The sequence below is a fragment of the Mustelus asterias genome, chromosome 2 (assembly GCF_964213995.1).
Source record: "Mustelus asterias chromosome 2, sMusAst1.hap1.1, whole genome shotgun sequence".
In the NCBI taxonomy this organism is placed as follows: Eukaryota; Metazoa; Chordata; class Chondrichthyes; order Carcharhiniformes; family Triakidae; genus Mustelus; species Mustelus asterias.
The window spans coordinates 10,647,685-10,669,277 of record NC_135802.1 but is presented as its reverse complement, the minus strand read 5'-3'; the positions used below and the strand labels follow the sequence as shown (position 1 = coordinate 10,669,277).

At 46.4% G+C, this 21,593-nt stretch overlaps 1 long non-coding RNA gene across 1 annotated transcript in view; it reads left to right on the top strand.

Annotated features, from left to right (window-relative positions):
• Nucleotides 1-407: 407 nt before the first annotated feature.
• LOC144504374 (uncharacterized) overlaps nt 408-21,593 on the top strand; it is a 58,911-nt gene continuing 37,725 nt past the window's right edge. The window contains exons 1-2 of the long non-coding RNA XR_013499616.1: nt 408-543; nt 13,294-13,464. This is a non-coding gene — a long non-coding RNA (uncharacterized LOC144504374). The remainder of the gene's footprint in view (nt 544-13,293; nt 13,465-21,593) is intronic.

Below are 21,593 nucleotides of genomic sequence, written 5' to 3'. Positions count from 1 at the left end.
ATTGCAGTGTTAATGTAAACCTTACTTGAGACTAATAAATAAACTTTACTTTTTATTATGTAGCTTTTAAAGACTGATTCAAAAAAGGAGAGAGAAGACTGGGTGCTGAGAGGTTGAATTTCCTTCGGGCTCAGACAGCCCTAAGGAAAGACACCTTCCTACTTTGAGGTAAGCTAAGTGTCCAGGTGAGGGCAGCAGAGCGGCGAAGGCGATTGGCAGTTGCAGGTAACATTTGCATAGGTGCAGTCACTGCGACCAGAAAGTGGTTTGTGGAGGAGCTGTTGTGCAGGGACAATTGGAATTAGCGAGCAATTGGGATTAGTTTAGGGATTTTTTTTTAGAAAGGGCGGCATGGACAAGTTGGGCCGAAGAGCCTGTTTCCATGCTGTAAACCTCTATGACTATGACTCCATGACAGCTGAAGGCAGAGCTGCCAATGCTGGAACAATGACAAATCGGGGATGTTTTAGGGACCAGAATTGGAGGAATGCAGAGATCTCAGAGGATTACGTACGGCTGGAACAGGTTACAGATAATGGAAAGGTGAGCCCATGGATTGATTTGAAAACAAGAGCAAGAATTTTAAAAAGTGAGGAGTTGGTGGCCTGGGAGCCAATGCAGGTCAGCAAGTACATAGACGACATGGAAATATATGGGGGCAGCACGGTGGCACAGTGGTTAGCACTGCTGCCTCACCGGGCACCAGTAGCCTCGGGTCACTGTGCGGAGTCTGCACATTCTCCCCATGTCTGTGTGGGTTCCCTCCCGGTGCTCCGGTTTCCTCCCACAGTCCAAAGTTGTGCGGGTTAGGTTGATTGACCATGCTAAATTGAGCCGAGTGTCCAGGAGATCAGCAGGGTAAATATGTGGGGTTGCGGGAATAGGGCCTGGGTGGGATTGTGGTCGGTACAGACTCGATGGGCCGAATGGCCCCCTTCTGCACTGTGGGATTCTATGTTAATCTACAATTACTATAGAAATTACTGCGGAACAAATCCCCAACTTTAAAGCTGTAAACAGAGTCACGTCAATAACTCTGTACAACCTGGGCTGCTGTTATAAAGAGGTGAATCGCTTGAGCTGATAAATGGCAAGTAACATTCACGCCACACTAGTGCCAGGCAATGACCATCTCTAACAGAGAGAAACCAACCATTACTTCATGGTGTTAAATGGCATTACCATTGCTTAATCAGCCACTGTCAACATCTGGGGATGACCATTGACCAGAAAATGAACTGGACTAGCCGTATAAATACTGAGGCTAAAAGAGCAGGTCAGAGACTAGGAATTCTGGAGCAAGTAACTCACCTCCTGATTCATAGAATCATAAAGTACCAACAGTGCAGGAGGAGGCCATTCGGCCCATCAAGTCTGCACCGACTCTCCAAAAGAGCATCTTACCCAGGCCACCCTCCAACCCTATCCCCGTAACCCCACGAACACCGTGTCCAGCATCTACAAGGCACAAGACAGGAGTGTGATGGAATACTCCCCACTTGCGTGAATGGATGCAGCTCCAACAACACTCAAGAAGCTCGACACCATCCAGGACAAGTCAGCCTGCTTGACTGGTACTCCATTCACAAATATTCACTCCCTCCATCACCAATGCATTGTGGCAGTAGATACAAGATGCACTGCAGGAACTCAGGAAGGCTCAGTCAGTAGCACCCTGCAAGTTTCTACCAACCTGAAGGACAAGGACAGCAGATACATGGGGACACCACCACCTGGAGCTTCCTCTCCGAGCCACTCACCATCCTGACGTGGAAATATATTGCCGTTCCTTCACTGCCTCTGGGCCAAAATCCTGGGACCCCCTCCCTAACAGCACTGCGTTAGGACACCACATGGACTGCAGCAGTTCAAGGCAACAGCTCATCACCCGCTTTTCAAGGGCAATTAGGGATGGGCAATAAATGCTGGCCTCGCCAGCGACGCCCACAGCCTATTAAAGAATACAAAAGCACAAAACCTTCCAAAATGGGAAGGATCAAGTAAAATGTTTGCAATTTTACCTAACAGAAGCTAAACCCTTTCATGGCATAGATCACGCAAACTTGAAGGAAAACATACATCTATCTCAGCCGGCTACTTTATAAAGCTATGTTTTTTTTTTAAATGGACAGACTTTCACCCTGGCATGCCTGACTAGCCATGACTCACACCAGAGGAATTTCTACTCTCTTTACAAACAGGTCTGCTAGGCTTAATGCTTCATACCAAGGAAGGACTGCTTCTTTACAGAATGCATGACCATAGAAAGGGTGGCACAGTGGTTAGCACTGCTGCCTCACAGTGCCAGGCTCCCGGGTTCAATTCCGGCCTAATTGGCACAGGGTCAATAAGATTAAGCATGCAAATGCGCGGCTTAAAGACTGGTGTGGGAAAGGTGGGTTCGAATTCATGGGACACTGGCACCAGTACTGGGGAAGAAGGGACCTGTTCCGATGGGACGGTCTTCATCTGAATCATGCTGGGACCAGAGTCCTAGCGAATCGCATAACTAGGGCTCTAGATAGGGCTTGAAACTGAATAGTGGGGTGGGTTCAGTTGTAGAGGAAATTAGAAAACCCAAATTAAAGGAGGAGGTAAGAGTGCAGGTTAGCGATGTGGTGGATGGTTAGCAATGTGGCGGACGGTTAGCGATGTGGCGGACGGTTAGCGATGTGGCGGACGGTTAGCGATGTGGCGGACGGTTAGCGATGTGGCGGACGGTTAGCGATGTGGCGGACGGTTAGCGATGTGGCGGACGGTTAGCGATGTGGCGGACGGTTAGCGATGTGGCGGACGGTTAGCGATGTGGCGGACGGTTAGCGATGTGGCGGACGGTTAGCGATGTGGCGGACGGTTAGCGATGTGGCGGACGGTTAGCGATGTGGCGGACGGTTAGCGATGTGGCGGACGGTTAGCGATGTGGCGGACGGTTAGCGATGTGGCGGACGGTTAGCGATGTGGCGGACGGTTAGCGATGTGGCGGACGGTTAGCGATGTGGCGGACGGTTAGCGATGTGGCGGACGGTTAGCGATGTGGCGGACGGTTAGCGATGTGGCGGACGGTTAGCGATGTGGCGGACGGTTAGCGATGTGGCGGACGGTTAGCGATGTGGCGGACGGTTAGCGATGTGGCGGACGGTTAGCGATGTGGCGGACGGTTAGCGATGTGGCGGACGGTTAGCGATGTGGCGGACGGTTAGCGATGTGGCGGACGGTTAGCGATGTGGCGGACGGTTAGCGATGTGGCGGACGGTTAGCGATGTGGCGGACGGTTAGCGATGTGGCGGACGGTTAGCGATGTGGCGGACGGTTAGCGATGTGGCGGACGGTTAGCGATGTGGCGGACGGTTAGCGATGTGGCGGACGGTTAGCGATGTGGCGGACGGTTAGCGATGTGGCGGACGGTTAGCGATGTGGCGGACGGTTAGCGATGTGGCGGACGGTTAGCGATGTGGCGGACGGTTAGCGATGTGGCGGACGGTTAGCGATGTGGCGGACGGTTAGCGATGTGGCGGACGGTTACCAGGCAATACAGAACAGGTGAATGTCTTTATGCACCAAGGAATTATAAAAACATAGGGAAATTTACTAGTAGAACAAATTTAAAAGCTTTGTATCTAAATGCATGAAGCATTTGGTACAAAATTAATGAGCTAACGGCACAAATAGAAAGAAAAGGGTATGATTTATTGGCGATTACTGAGGCATGGTTACAAGGAGACCAGGTCTGGGAATTGAATATCCAAGTGTACTCAGCATTTCGGAAAGATAGGCTGAAAGGAAAAGGAGGTGGAGAAAGGGATCAGCGCTGTAATGAGAAATGACACAAGCATGGGAGATTAAGATGAGGAATCAGTCTGGGTAGAAATAAATAGCAAAGGGAAGAAGTAGGAGTAATCTATAGGTCCCCAAGCAGTAGTTCCGCAGTGGGGGCTTGCAAAAAAGATACGGCAAGAATCATGGGTGATTTTAATATGCACATAGATTGGAAGAATCAAATTGGCGAGGGTAGCCTGGAGGCAGAGTTCATTGAATGTATCAGAGAGTGTTTCTTGGAACAGTATATTGTGGAATCAACCAGGAAGCAGGCTACTCTGGATTTGGTATTGTGTAATGAGGAGGGATTCATTGATGACCTCATCGTTAAGGATCCTCTCGGGAGGAGTGACCATAGTGTGATAGAATTCAAAATTCAGGAATTAAACAAAGAAAATTACATAGGCACGAGGACAGATTTGGACCGAACAGAGTGAGCAAGAAGGCTTAACGGTAAGACAGCGGATGAGCAGTGGCAGTTGTTTAAGGAGATACTCAAGTCAGCAGAACTAAAATATATCCCAGTGAGGAAGAAAGATGCTAAGGAGGGTAAAAAACATCCATGGTTAAACAAGGAGGTAGGTCAAGGACAATATAAAGACATGGTAAGGTATACCATGTCGCAAAGGCCAGTGGCAGGCTGGAAGATTGGGAAACTTTCAAACATGAATAAAGGGACACTAAAAAAGTAATAAAAACAGCTAAAGTAAATTACAAAAGAAAACTAGCGCAAAATATCAAGAAGGATAGCAAAAGCTTCTATAGGTATATAAAAGGGAAGAGAGTCGCTAAGGTGAATGTTGGTCCCTTCGAAGATGAAACCGGAGAGTTAATAGTGGGGAACACTGTAATCGCAGAGATGCTAAATCAATACTTTGCCTCAGTTTTCACGGTGGAGGACACTCGTACCATTCCTATAGGAACGGGCAAGTCAGAGGTAATAAAAAGGGTAGAACTTAGAACAACCAACATCGATAGGGAAAAAGTACTCAGCAAACTATTGGGATTGAGAGCAGACAAGTCCCCCGGGCCTGATGGCCTACATCCTAGGGTATTAAAGGAAGTGGCAGCAGAGATAGTGGATCCATTGGTTATAATATCCCAGAACTCCCTGAACATGGGAAAGGTTCCGATGGATTGGAAATACGCTGATGTAACACCCTTATTCAAAAAGGGAGGGAGGCAAAATGTGGGAAATTACAGTCCAGTTAGTTTAACATCTGTTGTTGTGGAAGTGTTAGAATCAATTATCAAGGAAGCAATATCAGGACATTTAGAAAGTCAAAACACTATCCTTCATGGTTTTATGAAAGATAAATAATGTTTGACTGGATCTGGATGTCCTTGTTCATGAGTCACAGAAAACTAGCATTCAGGTACAGTAGATAATAAAGAAAGTGAATGGAATGTTGGCATTTATAGCTGAAGGAATAGAATATAAAGATAAGGAAGTATTGTTGCAACTATACAAGACATTGGTGAGGCCGCAGTTGGAATATTGTGCACAGTTTTGGTCCCCTTATTTGAGGAAAGATGTAATGGTATTGGAGGCAGTTCAGAGGAGGTTCACTAGATTGATTCCAGAGATGAGGGGTTTGCCGTATGGAGAGAGATTGAACAGTTTAAGCCTTTACTCTCTGGAATTCAGAAGAATGAGGGGAGATCAAATTGAGGTAGACAAGATGATAAAAGGTATGGATAAAGTAGACGTGGAGCGGATGCTTCCTCTTGTGGGACATTCTCGGACGAGAGGTCACAGTCTTAGGATAAGGGGCAGCAAATTTAAAACAGAGTTGAGGAGAAACTACTTCTCCCAAAGGGTTGTGAATCTGTGGAATTCGCTGCCCCAAAATGCGGTGGATGCTGGGACAGTGAGTAAATTTAAGGAGGAGTTAGGCAGATTTTTAATTGGTAATGGGTTGAAGGGTTATGGGGAGAAGGTAGGAAAATGGAGATGAGGAGCACATCAGCCATGATCGAATGGCGCAGCGGACTCAATGGGCCGAATGGCCTAATTCTGCTCCGATATGTTATAAACTTATGAACTTACTAACAAGACTTGTGAAAAACGGGCAATTCCCTGCAAACACCCTTATGATGTGGGTAGTTGTTTTTTTTAAAAGCATCAAATAACATTGCTCTGAACCTAGCCACTGGCTGTGCTGGAGCCAGTGTAACCAGTTCAGCAATGACTGTTGTCAGGTAAATAAACTTCTTCACTTGTGGGTGGGAGATTCACATCTATAAGTCAGTCTCTAACAATATGCAACGAGTTCCTCTTCCCCTCCACAGTTTACAGGGACTGCCACTGAGAAAATCTATTGCCCCAACATCATAGGCTTTACCCAAACAGAAAATGCTGGAAAATCTCAGCAGGTCTGGCAGTATCTGTGGAGAGGGAACAGAGCCAATGTTTCGAGTCTGGATGACCCTTTGTCAGAAGGTTTCTCTACCCAAACACTTACCTCTGCTGAAGGGGCATCCAGACTCGAAACATTGGCTCTATTCTCTCTCCACAGATGCGACTCGACCTGCTGAGATTTTCCAGCATTTTCTGCATTTGTTTCAGATTCCAGCATCTGCGGTATTTTGCTTTTTATCATAGGCTTACCAACCTACATGGTCTCACGATGTGGAGATGCCGGCGTTGGATTGGGGTAAACACAGTAAGAAGTCTAACACCACCAGGTTAAAGTCCAACAGGTTTATTTGGTAGCAAATGCCACTAGCTTTCGGAGCGCTGCCCCTTCGTCAGGTGGAGTGGAGATCTGTTCACAAACAGAGCAGATCTCCACTCCACCTGACGAAGGGGCAGTGCTCCGAAAGCTAGTGGCATTTGCTACCAAATAAACCTGCTAGACTTTAACCTGGTGTTGTTAGACTTCTTACCAAATCTCACTGACCAGCCAAGTGGAAATAGGCCTTTTCTAAGCCCCACAGCCCCTTCCTCATACAATCAATTTGCTTCTAAAAAAATCCAAACCTGGCATTTCTTAATAAACACTTCTCAGTTTATCTCAGCCTTTTCACACTTTTAAGCTTTATATTTTCATATAGAATCGTAGAATCCCTACAGTGCAGAAGGAGCCCATTCAGCCCATCAATCCCGCATCGGCTCTCTGACTGAGCATTTTACTCAGGCCTATCCCCATAACACCACATATTTACCCCCCTCCCCTAATCCATCTAATCTACACATCTGAGACCACTAAGGGGCAATTTAGCAAGGTCAATCCACTGTGCCCTCTCTGAAAGAGCATCTTACCTGGGCCAAATCACCCACCCCACCTCATACCTGTAACCATGGCTAATCCACCTAACCCGCACATCTTTAGAGTGTGGGAGGAAACTGGATAACCCGGTGGGGAGAACGTGCCGACTCCACACAGACAGTGACCCGAGGCCGGAATTGAACCCAGGTCCCTGGCGCTGTGAGGCAGCAGTGCTAACCACTGTGCCAATCTTGGACTACAAGCAATGGATTTTCATTGTTCTGAAACAAATTGCATTTGCAGTGTCATTGTAGGTGACTGGCAACGTATTGCCTCCCTCCTCGAACCCCTTATGTGGAAAATGGAGCGTTATGGTGAAATGTGCACAGCTTCCTTCACACACTCACAACACTGAGACTGCTTTTTGCTCTTCCTGTAGTAAGCAGAGTGTTTCACAGGCCTTTGCTGGAAACTTATACGTCCAGACTAGAAGCAAGAAAGACCTTGCAATATTGTCATGGGAGCCTTGCACTCAAAAGTAGCGGGGGAAGGATTGAATTTGTTAACGGGAGGTTACATTAACTGGGTTACCATCAGTGTTTGAAACAGCACAGAGTACAATTTCCCATGCCTTTCATATGCAGCGTAATCTCAAAGTCCAAATCTCAGGTCAGCCCAAAGTACACAAGCACTGTAAAAGCGATCATTTTCTTTTTAAACAATGATTGTTGAACTGTTACGCACTTTGGCACAAGGCCAATTTAATGCAGTGCAGTGTGGGACAAGGGTTGAGAACAGGAACATTCTTCGATCCCTACAATATCATTAAACTCCGGGGAGAAAGCAGCAATTCCTCTGCAAGAACAATTGATAATCAGGATGTGTTCTGATGCTGGTCCACTCATATTAATGCCTTTTTCTCATGTTAACATTGTTCCTTATGCATCCTTTCACAAGGATCAGGGTTCCAGACACAAAGAAAATTGTCAAATGGTGGCACAGTGGTTAGCACTGCTGCCTCACTGCGCCAGGGTCCCGAGTTCAATTCCCAGCTCGGGTCACTATCTGTGTGGAGTTTGCACGTTCTCCCCATGTCTGCGTGGGTTTCCTCCACGTACTCCAGTTTCCCCCACAGTCCAAAGATGTGTGGGTTAGGTTGATTGGCCATGCTAAATTGTCCCTTAGTGTCAAGGGGTCTAGCTAGGATAAATGCATGGGGTTGTGGGGATAGGGCCTGGGTGGGATTGCGGTTGCTGCAAACTCGATGGGCTGAATGGCCTCCTTCTGCACTGTGGGGATTCTATTCTATTCATAACACACTTAGAATAACCGGTTTAGTGTTCAGGAAAATTTTCTACAGCACCGTGTGTCCAATCCAACAAGAAAGGATGCACTGTTGGACCTGGTTCTTGGAAATGAGGTGGGCCAAGCAGATCAGGTGTCAGTGGGGGAAACATTTAGGAGACAGTGATCATTGTATTGTAAGATTTAGGATGATAGAAAAGGAAAATAGACAATCCAGAGTAGAATTAATTAACTGGGGGAGAGCCAACTTCAACGGGGCAAGAACAGAGCTGGGCCGGTTAGCCAGGAATGAAAGGTTGGCGAGAACAACTGTAGCTGAACAATGGACTCCCTTCAAAACAGAAATGGTCCAGACACAGTCAAGGCAGATTCCCGCAAAAGGGAACGGAAGACAAACAAATCCAGAGCAGTAAGGAACAAGAAGTGTGTTGAAGACAGGTGTCAGGTAGGAAACATAGGGCGAGATTTTTCTCCCTCTCTGCGGCATGTACTGCGGCAGCGGATGGCAGTGCACTGCTCGCTGGTGGTGGGATCTTATGGTCCCGGCGTTGTCAATGGGGTTTCTTGTTGAGTGCACCACTCGCCATCAGCGGGACTGTAAGATCCCACCTGCGTAACCACCAGCAAGATTTCAGTGACAGTTGGAAGCCAAGAGGAAGGTTCAGAGAAGAGGTGAAGTAGCACATTAGAGAAACAAAGATGGATTATGAGAAAAGACTGACAGCCAACATAAAGGGGAATCCAAAAGTCTTCTATAAGCAAATAAATAGTAAAAAGGTGGTCAAAGGAGTAGGGCCGCTTATGGACCGAAAAGGAATTTACACATGGCGGCACGGTAGCACAGTGGTTAGCACTGCTGCGTCACAGCTCCAGGGTCCCGGGTTCGATTCCCGGCTCGGGTCACTGTCTGTGTGGAGTTTGCACATTCTCCTCGTGTCTGCGTGGGTTTCCTCCGGGTGCTCCGGTTTCCTCCCACAGTCCAAAGATGTGCGGGTTAGGTTGATTGGCCAGGTTAAAAATTGCCCCTTAGAGTCCTGGGATGTGTAGGTTAGAGGGATTAGCGGGTAAAATATGTGGGGGTTGGGCCTGGGTGGGATTGTGGTCGGTGCAGACTCGATGGGCCGAATGGCCTCCTTCTGCACTGTAGGGTTTCTATGATTTTCTATGATTCTATGAGACAGGGGGCATGGCTGAGGTATTAAATGAATACTTTGCAGAATCTTTACTAAGGAGGTAGATACTACCCAAGACATGGTGACAGGCAAGGAAGCTCTGTCCCGAGAAGGATTCAAAATTGATAAGCTGGAATTGTGGACAGACTGTCAGTACTGAAAGTTGCCAAGGCACCGGAACCAGATGAGATACATCCAAGGAAATTGAAAGAAGTGAGAATGGAAATTGCAGGGGCACTGGCCATAATCTTCCAGTCTTCCCGAGACTCAGCCGAAGTGCCAGAGGACTGGGCAATTGCAAATGTCATGCCCTTATTCAAAAACGTTGGAAGGATAGTCCCAGCAATTACAGACTAGTCAGTTTAACATCAGTAGTCGGCAAGCTTCTAGAAATAATTATTCAGGATAGAATTAGTAGTCACATGGAAGTGATCCATGGAACTGATCCACTTCAGATCAGCCATGATCTTATTGAATGGCGGGGCAGGCTCGAGGGGCTAGATGGCCTACTCCTGCTCCTATTTCTTATGTTCTTATGTTCTTATGGAAATATGTGGGTTGATTAGGAAGAGCCAGTGTGGATTTGTAATAGGAAAATCTTATTTAACTAACCTGGAGTTTTTTGATGAGGTAACAGAAAGGGTCGATGAGGGTAACAATGTTGACGTGGTGTACATGGATTTTCAGAAGGTTTTCGATACCGTGCCACACAACAGGCTTTTGAGAAGAATTATAGCTCATGAAATAAAAGGGGCAGTGGCAACATGGATACAAAATTGGCTGAATAATAGGAAACAGAGAATAATGGCCAATGGACAGTTTTCAGGTAGGAAGAAGATTTGTCGTGGTGTTCCCAGGGGTTGGTATTGGGATCTTTGTTTTTCCCGATGTATATTAATGATCTACATCTTGGTGTACAGGGGACAATTCCAAATTTGCAGATGACACAAAATTTAAAAGTATTGTAAACTGAAGAGGACAGTGTAGAACTTGAAAAGGACATAGACAAGTTGGTGGAGTGGGCAGAGAGGTGACAGATGAAGTTTAATGTGGAGAAGTGTGAAGTGATGCATTTTGGTAGGAAGAACATGGAGAGACAACATAAAATAAAAGGTAAAATTCTAAAAGGGGTGCAGGAGCAGAGGGAGCTGGGTGTATATGTGTTGATCATTGAAGGTGGCAGGACAGGCAGAGAGAGCAGTTAACAAAGCGTGTAGTATTCTGGGCTTTATTAATAACAGCAGAGAGTACAAGAGCAAGGAGGTTATGATGAACTTGTATGAGCCATTCATCTGGAGCAGTGTATACTGGATGCTGGTTGTGTGCGCCACACTATAGTAAAGATGTGAACGCATTGGAGAGAGTGCAGAAGAGGTTTATAAGAATGGTTCCAGGTATGAGAAACTTCAATTATGAGGATTGGAGATGTGGGAATATTCTCCTTGGAGAGAAGAAGGCTAAGAGGAGATTTGATAGAGATGTTCAAAATCATGAGGAGTATGGATAGATTAGAGGGGGAGAAACTGTTCCCAATCAGAAAAGGATCGAGAACGAGAGGGCACAGATTGAAAGTAATTTGCAAAAGTAGCAAATATGATGCGAGAAAAAGCTTTTTCACAAAGCAAGCAGGTAGGGTCTGAAATGCACTGCCTGGAAGTGTGGTGGCGGCAGGTTCAATCAAGGCATTCAGGAGGGAGGTCGATTTGATTTGTCACGTGTATTAGCATACAGTGAAAAGTATTGTTTCTTGCGCGCTATACAGACAAAGCATACCGTACATAGAGAAGGAAAGGAGACAGTGCAGAATGTAGTGTTACAGTCATAGCAAGGGTGATGAGAAATATCAACTTAACATGACATAGGTCCATTCAAAAGTCAGCAGCAGGGAAGAAGCTGTTCTTGAGTCAGACTTTTGTATCTTTTTACTGTTGGCAGAAGGTGGAAGAGAGAATGTCCGGGGTGTATGGGGTCCTTAATTATGCTGGCTGCTTTTCTGAGGCAGCGCGAAGTGTAGACAGAGTCAATGGATGGGAGGCTGGTCTGCGTGATGGATTGGGCTACATTCACGACCTTTTGTAGTTTCTTGCAGTCTTGGGCAGAGCAGGAGTCATACCAAGCTGTGATACAACCAAAAAGAATGCTTTCTATGGTGCATCTGTAAAAGTTGGAGAGTTGTAGGGGACATGCCAAATTTCCTTAGCCTTCTGAGAAAGTAGGCATTGGTGGGCTTTCTTAACTATAGTGTCGGCATGGAGGGACCAGGACAGATCGTTGGTGATCTGGACACCTAAAAACCTGAAGCTCTCGACCATTTCCACTTCATCCCCTTTGGTGTAGACAGGGGCATGTTCTCCACTACGCTTCCTGGAGTCGATGGCTATCTCTTTCATTCTGTTGACATTGACGGAGAGATTAATGTCGCCGCACCAGTTCACCAGATTCTCTCTTTCCTGTACTCTGTCTCGTCATTGTTTGAGATCCGACCCACGACGGTGGTGTCGTCAGCAAACTTGAAAATCGAATTGGAGGGGAATTTGGCCGCACAGTCATAGGTGTATAAGGAGTATAGTAGGGAGCTGAGAACACAGCCTTGTGTTGAGGATGATCGTGGAGGTGGTGTTGTTGCCTATCTTTACTGATTGTGGTCTGTGGGTTAGGAAGTTCAGGAACCAGTCGCAGAGGGAGGAGCCGAGGCCCAGGCCACGGAGTTTGGAGATGAGTTTCGTGGGAATAAATGGTGTTGAAGGCTGAACTGCAGTCAATAGGAGTCTGACACAGGTGTCTTTGTTATCTAGGTGTTCCAGGGTTGAGTGTAGGGCCAGGGAGATGGCGTCTGCTGTGGACCTGTTGCTGCGATAGGCAAACTGTAGTGGATCCAGGCAGTCTGGGAGTCCAGATTGACGATGACTAACCTTTCGATTGTCTGTATAGCACACAAGAAACAACACATTCACTGTATGCTAATACATGTGACAATAATAAATCAAACAATGATGGATGTCAGAGCAACCAGATGATAGTCATTAAGGCATACTGCCTGGCTTTTCTTCGGTACCGGGATAATGGTCATCTTCTTGAAGCAGACAGGGCCCTCAGATTGGTGTAAGGAGAAGGATGTCTGTGAATACCCCCGTCAGCTGGTCTGCGCAGGATCTGACTGCTCGTCCAGGTACCCCATCCGGGCCAGTCGCTTTCCATGGGTTAACTTTTGAAAAGGCTGATCTGACGTCTGCGACAGTGACCTTGGATACAGGTTCGTCTGAGGCTTCCGGGGTGGAGGGCATGCTCTCACTGATCTCTCGCTCAAAACGGGCATAGAATGTGTTGAGCTCATCGGGGAGCGGTGTATTGTTGCCGGTGATTCTACGTGCCTTCATCTTGTAATCTGTTCCTTCATCTTGTAGCCGGTTATGTCTTGCAGACCTTGCCATAGTCGGTGGGAGTCTGTGTGGCTAGCCTGGAACTCCAGCCTGGTCCGGTACTGTCTTTTAAGTTTTGATGTGGAGATGCCGGCGTTGGACTGTGGTAAGCACAGTAAGTAGTCTCACAACACCAGGTTAAAGTGCAACAGGTTTATTTGGTAGCACGAGCTTTCGGAGCATTGCCCCATGTGATGAAGGAGCAGCGCTCCAAAAGCTCGTGCTACCAAATAAACCTGTTGGACTTTAACCTGGTGTTGTGAGACTTCTTACGAAGTTTAAGTTTATTTATTCATGTCACAAGTAGGCTGACATTAACACTGCAGTGAAATTACTGTGAAAATTGTCATCTTTGATGGATCTCCGTAGGTCATATCTGGATTTCCTGTATAGGTCAGGGTCGCCTGACTTGAACGCCTCAGTCCTGGACTTCAGCAAGCAGTGGATATCCCTGTACATCCATGATTCCAGTTGGGAAACACATGGAATTGCTTCTTCGATTACTGGAATAGAAACAATGTTCCGGGGTGTGGGGAAAAGGTAAGGGAATGGCACCAAGTCATGATGCTCATTTGTTTTTATTAATTTGTGGGACATGGGTGTCACTGGCTGGCCAGCATTTATTACCCATCCCTAGTTGCCCAAGGGCAGTTGAGAGTCAACCACATTGCTATGGCTCTGGAGTCACATGTAGGCCAGACCAGGTAAGGATGGCTCGCTAGGATGGGCGGCACGGTAGCACAGTGGTTAGCACTGCTGCTTCACAGCTACAGGGTCCTGGGTTCGATTCCCGGCTCGGGTCACTGTCTGTGTGGAGTTTGCACATTCTCCTCGTGTCTGCGTGGGTTTCCTCCGGGTGCTCCGGTTTCCTCCCACAGTCCAAAGATGTGCGGGTTAGGTTGATTGGCCAGGTTAAAAATTTCCCCTTAGAGTCCTGGGATGCGTAGGTTAGAGGGATTAGCGGGTAAATATGTGGGGGTAGGGCCTGGGTGGGATTGTGGTCGGTGCAGACTCGATGGGCCGAATGGCTTCCTTCTGCACTGTAGGGTTTCTATGATTTCTATGATTTCTAGGCCATTTCAGAGGGCAGTAGAAAGTCAACCACATTGCTGTGGCTCTGGAGTCACATGTAGGCCAGACCGGGTAAGGGCGGCGGATTTCCTTCCCTAAAGGACATTAGTGATCCAAATGGGTTTTCCCGACAATCGACAATGGTTTCATGGTCATCAGTAGATTCTTAATTCCAGATTTTTTTTTATCGAATTCAAATTCCATCATCTGCCGTGGCAGGATTTGAACCCAGGTCCCCGGAACATTAGCTGAGTTGATGGATTAATAGTCCACTCGGCCATCACCTCCCCATTTGGAGAGCTGATGCGGGCCGAATGGCCTCCTTCTGCACTGTAACAATTCAATGATTCTGGTTAGGGCCCCTGCTGGAGTGGCATATTCAATTTTCGGCACCATATTTTGGGGAGAACGTGAAAACGCTGGAGAGTGTTCAGAGGAGATTTAGGAATGAGGGCCTTCAGTTAGGCAAAGAAACTGGAGATGTGGGGATACCTCTCAGGCCAGGCGAAGTTAAGAGAAGACTTGATCGAGCTAGTCAATATTATGACTGATTAAGGGAATGTAAATAAGGAGAAACTCTCTCTTGTGACGGAACAGTCAGTGGCCAGAGAGCAGGGAATAGTAAAGGAACCAGAGGAAACTTTTAAGAATAAGTTATAATAATCTGGAATGCACCACCTGCAACAGCAATGGAAACAGATTCAACAATAATTTTCAAAAGGAAACTGGATAAACACCTGCAGGAGAAAAAAACCTGGCATGGTTATGAAGATAGAACCAGCAAGTGTGATTAGTTAGCTAGCTCCACCAAGGAGCCGGAACTGGCAGGAATGGACAAATGATTTCTTTCTGCATTGTATTTTTGAATTGATTTATTATTGTCACATGTATTGGTACATAGTGAAAAGCATTGTTTCTTGCACGCTATTCAGACAAAACATATCGTTCATAGAGTATATAGGGGAGAAGGAAAGGAGAGGGTGCAGAATATATTGTGGAAGTCATAGCTAGGGTGTGGAGAAAGATCAACTTAATATGAGGCAGCAGGGAAGAAGCTGTTCTTGAGTCAGTTGGTACATGATCTCAGACTTTTGTATATTTTTCCCAACAGAAGAAGATGGAAGAGAGAATGTCCGGGGTGCATGGGGTCCTTGATTATGCTGACTGCTTTTCCGAAGCAGCGGGAAGTGTAGACAGAGTCAATGGATGGGAGGCTGGTTTGCGTGATGGATTGGGTTACATTGACAACCCTTTGTACTTGGAACCATAGAAAATTACAGCTCAGAAACAGGCCTTTTGGCCCTTCTTGTCTGTGCCGAACCATTTTTTGCCTAATCCCACTGACCTGCATTTGGACCATATCCCTCCACACCCCTCTCATTCATTAACCCGTCCAAGTTTTTCTTAAATGTTACCACTTTATCTGGCAGCTCATTCCACACTCCCACCACTCTGCGTGAAGAAGCCCCCCCAATATTCCCTTTAAACTTTTCTCCTTTCACCCTTAACCCATGCCCTCTGGTTTTTTTCTCCCCTAGCCTCAGTGGAAAAAACCTGCTTGCATTCACTCTATCTATACCCATCAAAATCTTATACACCCCTATCAAATCTCCCCTCATTCTTCTGCGCTCCAGGGAATAAAGTCCCAACGTATTCAATCTCTCTCTGTAACTCAGCTTCTCAAGTCCTGGCAACATCCTTGTGAATCTTCTCTGCACTCTTTCAACCTTATTTACATCCTTCTTGTAACTAGGTGACCAAAACTGTACACAATACTCTAAATTCAGCCTCACCAATGCCTTATATAACCTTACCATAACACTCCAACTTTTATACTCGATACTCCGATTTATAAAGGCCAATGTACCAAAGGCACTCTTTACGACCCTATCCACCTGTGACATCACTTTTAGGGAATTCTGTACCTGTATTCCCAGATCCCTCTGTTCAACTGCACTCTTCAGAGTCCTACCATTTACCCTGTTCTACTTTCGTTTGTCCTTCCAAAGTGCAATATCTCACACTTGTCTGCGTTAAATTCCATTTGCCATTTTTCAGCCCATTTTTCTAGTTGGTCCAAATCCCTCTGCAAGCTTTGAAAACCTTCCTCACTGTCCATTACACCTCCAATCTTTGTATCATCAGCAAATTTGCTGATCCAATTCACCACATTATCATCCAGATCATTGATATAGATGACAAACAACAATGGACCCAACACCGATCCCTGCAGCACACCACTAGTCACAGGCCTCCACTCAGAGAAGCAATCCTCCACAACCACTCTCTGGCTTCTTCCATTGATGTGGAGATGCCGGCGTTCGACTGGGGTGAACATGGTAAGAAGTCTCACAACACCAGGTTAAAGTCCAACAGGTTTATTTGGTAGCAAATACCATAAGCTTTCGGAGCACTGCTCCTTCGTCAGATGCAGTGGAAATGTGCTCTCAAACAGTGCAAACAGACAATATCCCAGTATTCTGCAACTTGATATTGTCTGTTTGCACTGTTTGAGAGCACATTTCCACTGCATCTGACGAAGGAGCAGTGCTCCGAAAGCTTATGGTATTTGCTACCAAATAAACCTGTTGGACTTTAACCTGGTGTTGTGGGACTTCTTACCGTGTTCTTCCATTGAGCCAGTGTCTAATCCAATTTACTACCTCCCCATGTATACCCAGTGACTGAACCTTCCTAACTAACCTCCCATGAGGGACCTTGTCAAAGGCCTTGCTGAAATCCAGGTAGACAACATCCACCGCCTTCCCTTCATCCACTTTCCTAGTAACCTCCTTGAAAAAGTCTAATAGATTGGTCAAACATGACCTACCACGCACAAAGCCTTGTTTTTACTTGTTCAACAATTCAATAAAATGTTGGAGTCTACCAAAGAGGAATGGCATGCATGTGAAAACTTGCTTCAAATTCACTTTAGCATGAAAAATACCCCTACAGATCCCCACCCTTCCACTGCTTGTTTGAGTGTAAAGAGCATTTTGACCGTTATAAGTAGAGGTTGAAGTAATAAACATAATATAGCACCTTTCACAGGTCCAAAAGATCCCAAGCACTTTAAAGCCAATAAATGATATGAGAAACTTTACTTCAAAAGTAACAAACTCAAACACAGCAGACAAAGTGGGCACAGTACAAGACGAATGAGGAGGTCATTCTGAAATGTTAACTCTCTCCTCAATGCTGCCTGACCGTTTTAAATGTTGGATCAAGTCATCTATTTTTCTGATGATATTGGTTTCTTCACATTATGTCTGAGTCTGTTGTAGACATATTGATAATAGATTGATTGCTCTCATTAATTATCAATAGGGATTCTATGAATCCACGGCACCTACAATGCAGAAGGAGGCCATTTGGCCCATCGAGTCTGCATTGACCACAATCCCACCCTGGCCCTATTCTCGTAACCCCACATATTTACCCCGCTAATGCCCCTGACACTAGGGTCAATTTAGCATGGCCAATCCACCTAACCCTCACATCTTTGGACTGTGGGAGGAAACCGGAGCACCCGGAGGAAACCCACGCAGACACAGGGAGAACGTGCAGAATCCGCACAGACAGTGACCCAAGCCAGGAATCGAACCCGGGTCCCTGGCGCTGTGACGCAGCAGCGCTAACCACTGCGTCACCCAGTGTTGTCCATGCTCATGTACAGAAGCATCAAACAGCTTTGACACAAAGCCAATCGAGATATTAGGAAAGATGACTAAATGTTTCAGTTAAAGAAGTAGATTTTAAGCATCTAAAAGGAGAGTGGAACAGAGAAGTATAGCAAGAGAATTCAAAAACTTAGATGCCAAAGTTAGAACGTTTTCAAATCCATCTGTGGCCTCTCCCCTTCCTTGCTCTGTAATCTCCTCCAACCTTACAACTCTCCAAGATAATGGCACTCCTCGAATCTGTGCATGGCCGATTTAAATTGCTCCACCATTGCACAGTGGTTAGCACTGCTGCTTCACAGCTCCAGGGTCCCGGGTTCGATTCCCGGCTCGGGTCACTGTCTGTGTGGAGTTTGCACATTCTCCTCGTGTCTGCGTGGGTTTCCTCCGGGTGCTCCAGTTTCCTCCCACAGTCCAAAGATGTGCGGGTTAGGTTGATTGGCCAGGTTAAAAATTGTCCCTGAGATGTGTAGTTAGATGGATTAGCGGGTAAATATGTGGGGGTAGGGCCTGGGTGGGATTGTGGTCGGTGCAGACTCGATGGGCCGAATGGCCTCTTTCTGCACTGTAGGGTTTCTATGATTCTATGATCTATTGCTGGTCCTGTCTTCAAGTTGCCTGGGCCCCGAGCTCTGGAATTCCTTCCCTGCACTTTTCCTCCCTACTTTCCTCCTTTAAGACATTTAAAAACGACCTCTTTGATCAACCCTTCGGTGGCACAGTGGTTAGCACTGCTGCCTCACAGCGCAAGGGCCCTGGGTTCAATTCCCGGCTTGGGTCACTGTCTATGTGGAGTTTGCACGTTCTCCCCGTGTCTGTGTGGGTTTCTCCGGGTGCTCCGGTTTCCTCCCACAGTCCAAAAATGTGCGGGTTAGGTGGATTGACCATGCTAAATTGCCTCTTAGTGTCAGGGGGATTAGCTAGGGTAAATGCATGGGGCTGTGGGGAGAAGGACTGGGTGGGATTGTGGTTGGTGCAGACTCGATGGGCCGAATGGCCTCCTTCTGCACTGTAGGGGTTCTATGATTCTAATTGAGAATCTTTTTGTCACCTGGACCAATTCGCACCATGCAGTTTGGTGTCGTAATTTGATTTGTACAGTTCCTGTGAAGTGTCTTGGAATATTGGATTGCACGAAATACGTGATATAAATCTAAGATGGCGCTGTTTGTTTCCCCATCAACTTTCTCTGCTCCAAGGAATACGATCCAAGCTTCACAAGTCATACAATCATAGCTGAATTAAAATTAGCCTAAACAGTTAAGAGTTAGTGCGTAAAGGTATGGCTGCAATCCGCTATCAGGATATTTGCTGCGTTTTGCATTTGGGATTTTTAATTGCAAAGGGATGTTAATTACATTATCAACTGATCTCAGTAATGTCAGGAATTCTAAACACAGTCCTGTGGAGAGCTGCAATGTATCTCTCCACTAACTGAACCAGAACACAGGAACGATGAATAAACCCCAACAAAGATTAGCTGCACTCTCTGCCCTCCTGTCCTATGGATTCCAGCAACTCTCCATTACCATATCCAACCAGCCATTCTTCAAAAGAGATTATAGAAATCCTTCTCGAAGCATCGCCCTTTTTCGAATAACATTTGTCCCACCCACACCCTGCAATATCCCTTTTCAAACCAAACTGCAGAACATTCTCAACCCTGAAGTGAGTTGCTGACCGCATATCTGTGCAGTCACTACCACCAGCTATTTTCAACTCAGTACCATCATCCAACTCCGCCCGGGGGTGGCACAGTGGTTAGCACTGCTGCCTCACAGCTCCAGGGACCTGGGTTCGATTCCTGGCTTGGGTCACTGTCTGTGCGGAGTCTGCAGGTTCTCCCCGTGTCTGCGTGGGTTTCCTTCGAGTGCTCTGGTTTCCTCCCACAGTCCGAAAGACGTGCTGGTTAGGTGCATTGGGCCATACTAAATTATCCCTCAAGCGTCCCCGAACAGGCGCCGGAGTGTGGCGACTAGGGGATTTTCACAGTAGCTTCATTGCAGTGTTAATGTGACACTACATAGAACATAGAACATAGAACATTACAGCGCAGAACAGGCCCTTCGGCCCACGATGTTGCACCGACCAGTTAAAAAAAAAACTGTGACCCTCCAACCTAAACCAATTTCTTTTCGTCCATGAACCTATCTACGGATCTCTTAAACGCCCCCAAACTAGGCGCATTTACTACTGATGCTGGCAGGGCATTCCAATCCCTCACCACCCTCTGGGTAAAGAACCTACCCCTGACATCGGTTCTATAACTACCCCCCCTCAATTTAAAGCCATGCCCCCTCGTGCTGGATTTCTCCATCAGAGGAAAAAGGCTATCACTATCCACCCTATCTAAACCTCTAATCATCTTATATGTTTCAATAAGATCCCCTCTTAGCCGCCGCCTTTCCAGCGAAAACAATCCCAAATCCCTCAGCCTCTCCTCATAGGATCTCCCCTCCATACCAGGCAACATCCTGGTAAACCTCCTCTGCACCCTCTCCAAAGCCTCCACATCCTTCCTGTAATGTGGGGACCAGAACTGCACACAGTACTCCAAGTGCGGCCGCACCAGAGTTGTGTACAGTTGCAACATAACGCTACGACTCCTAAATTCAATCCCCCTACCAATAAACGCCAAGACACCATATGCCTTCTTAACAACCTTATCTACTTGATTCCCAACTTTCAGGGATCTATGCACACATACACCTAGATCCCTCTGCTCCTCCACACTATTCAAAGTCCTCCCGTTAGCCCTATACTCAACACATCTGTTATTCCTACCAAAGTGAATTACCTCACACTTCTCCGCATTAAACTCCATCCGCCACCTCTCGGCCCAACTTTGCAACCTGTCTAAGTCTTCCTGCAAACTACGACACCCTTCCTCACTGTCTACCACACCACCGACTTTGGTGTCATCAGCAAATTTGCTAATCCACCCAACTATACCCTCATCCAGATCATTAATAAATATTACAAACAGCAGTGGCCCCAAAACAGATCCCTGAGGTACACCACTTGTAACCGCACTCCATGATGAATATTTACTATCAACCACCACCCTCTGTTTCCTATCCGCTAGCCAATTCCTGATCCAATTTCCTAGATCACCCCCAATCCCATACATCTGCATTTTCTGCAGAAGCCTACCATGGTGAACCTTATCAAACGCCTTACTAAAATCCATATATACCACGTCCACTGCCTTGCCCCCATCCACCTCCTTGGTCACTTTCTCAAAAAACTCAATAAGGTTAGTAAGGCACGACCTACCTGCCACAAAACCATGCTGACTATCACCTATCAATTCATTACTCTCCAAATAACTATAAATCCTATCCCTTATAATTTTTTCCAACATCTTGCCGACAACAGAAGTGAGACTCACTAATAAATACTTTTTTCTTAAAACTTTACCTCAGCACATAGAAACACAAGATTTACAGCGCAGGAGGCCATTTGGTGCTTCGTGTCCGCTGCTGAAATCCCCAATTATGTTTTTGTTACCTCCAGAATTAATTATAACAATAAAAGCAAAATACTGCGGATGCTGGAATAACTATAGGGTTCGTGGTGGGAGATATAGGAAGGATATCAGAGGTAGGTTCTTTACGCAGAGAGTGGTTGGGGTGTGGAATGGACTGCCTGCAGTGATAGTGGAGTCAGACACTTTAGGAACATTTAAGCGGTTATTGGATAGGCACATGGAGCACACCAGAATGATAGGGAGTGGGATAGCTTGATCTTGGTTTCAGATTAAAGCTCGGCACAACATCGTGGGCCGAAGGGCCTGTTCTGTGCTGTACTGTTCTATGTTCTATGGAATCTCAAACCAAAAGAGAAAATGCTGGAAAATCTCAGGGGGTCCGGCAGCATCTGTAAGGAGAGAAAAGAGCTAACGTTTCGAGTCCAGAC